Genomic DNA, 2,186 nt, shown 5'->3' with positions numbered 1-2,186 from the left:
ACATGAACTTTTCTATGATTTCTTTTTTCTCGTGTGACACCCAAGGGCCACATACACAATTGTAAGTTGGTATTATAGTTCAGATGTGATGTACCCCAAAAGCTGACATGTGAGACAATGTGAGAGGATTCAGAGGGGAAATGATTAAGTTGTAAGAGTCTTGAATGAATCCCTGATGGGAGTAACTGAGTGGTAACTGGGGGCAGGTGAGGAGTGGCTGGATGAGGTGGAGCTTTGGGGGCGTGGCTTTGGGTTATATATTTGTATCTGGCCAGTGGAGTTTCTCTCTCTGCCTCTGATCACCACGTGAGCTGTTTCCCTCTGCCACACCCTTCCGTCACTATGTTCTGCCTCACCTTGAGCCCGGAGAAATGGAGCCTGCTGGAGACCTCTAAAACCGTAAGTTTTCAAATAAACCTTTCCTACTCTACAGTTATTCTGGTTGGGTACTTTTAATCACAGCAGTGGAAAAAGAAGGGACTAAAACAGTTGATATAGGCTCTGTTCCCTTTCTTATTTCTGCAAGGCTGCTTGCAGTCAATAATAACCCACCTTTAGGCCCCTGATAAATATATTTCATAATCTGTATTTTCCTCCTAGGATGTTATTCTAATATTATTTTATTTGTTCTTTCTGAATATTATCATTCTTTACCTGTGTGCCATTTCCTCCCTAGTATTCATCCTGATGCTGAATAGTAATTGCTTAATAAATATGTAATTAATGAAGAATATACATTACATTTGACTCTATTTTGTGACTTTTTATTAACTTTTTTTTTTAAGTAAATGGGGCACAACTCTTCATTTTTCTTATTGTACATGATATAGAGTCACACCATTCATGCAGTCATACCCATACATAGGGATAATAATGTCCATCTCATTCTATCATCTCCCCCACACACACTCCTCCTACCCTATCCTCCCACCCCTCCTTCCCTTATGCTCCATCCAGAGAATTCCTCCATTGTTCCCTTGCACACCCCCATTATGGATCAGTATCCACTTCTCAGAGAAAACATTTGGCCTTTGTTTTTTGGGTGATTGGCTTACATTGCTTAGCAAGATATTCTCCAACTCTATCCATTCACCTGTAAATAACATAGTTTCATTCTTCTTTAAACCTGAGTAATATTCCATTGTGTATATATACCACAGTTTCTTTATCCATTTATCTATTGAAGGGCATCTAGGCTGCTTCCACAGTTTAGCTATTGTGAATTAAGCTGCTATAAGCATTGAGGTGGCTGCATTGCTATAGTGTGTTGCTTTTAAGTCCTTTGGGTATAGACCTAGGAGTGAGATAGCTGGTGGTTCCATTCCAAGTTTTCTGAGGTAGCTCCATAATACTTTCCATATTGGCTGCACCAATTTGCAGTCCCACCATCAATGAATTAGTGTACCTTTTTCCCCACATCCTCTCCATCACTTATCGTTGTTTGTATTCTTAATAACTGCCATTCTGACTGGAGTGAGATGAAATCTTAGAGTAGTTTGATTTGCATTTCTCTAGTTGCTAGAAATGTTGAACATTTTTTCATAAATCTGTTGATCAATTGTGTATCTTCTTCTGCTCATTTCCTTAGCACATTTATTGACTGGTTTTGTGTGTGTGTGTGTGTGTGTGTGTGTTTTGAGTTCTTTATATATCCTGGAGATTAGTGCTCTCAGGAGATTAGTGCTCTATCTGATATGCATGTGGTAAAAATTTGCTCCCATTCTATAGGCTATTTACTTCATTAATTGTTTCTTTTGCTGAAAAAAAAAAAAAAAAGCTTTTGTGTTTGAATTCGTCCCATCTATTGATTCTTTTTTTTCTTTTTTTAAAATTTTTTATTGTTTGTTGTTCAAAACATTACATAGTTCTTGACATATCATATTTCACACTTTGATTCAAGTGGGTTATGAATTGATTCTTAACTTGACTTCTGTGCTTTAGGAATCTTGTTAAGAAATTCAGGTCCTAGGCCAACATGTTGAAGGTGTAAAATTAAAAGGATACCATAAAACAATAAACACATAATGTATGTCACCTCTGCAATCAGGGAATTCAGAAATCATTCAGTGTTCTCATTTGATATCCTTCCTTGATGCCACTGCTTAGAGTAGACTCTGTTCACTTGAAATCAGAATGATTGCCACAGTGGATCAATCTCAATATCTATCTCTCTCTCTCTCTCTCTC

The sequence above is a fragment of the Marmota monax genome, unplaced genomic scaffold (assembly GCF_021218885.2).
Source record: "Marmota monax isolate L192 unplaced genomic scaffold, Marmota_monax_Labrador192_F-V1.1 WCK01_AAM20220418_F8-fsc00294, whole genome shotgun sequence".
NCBI lineage: Eukaryota > Metazoa > Chordata > Mammalia > Rodentia > Sciuridae > Marmota > Marmota monax.
The sequence above is the reverse complement of the archived record's forward strand: the minus strand, read 5'-3'. Positions refer to the sequence as shown.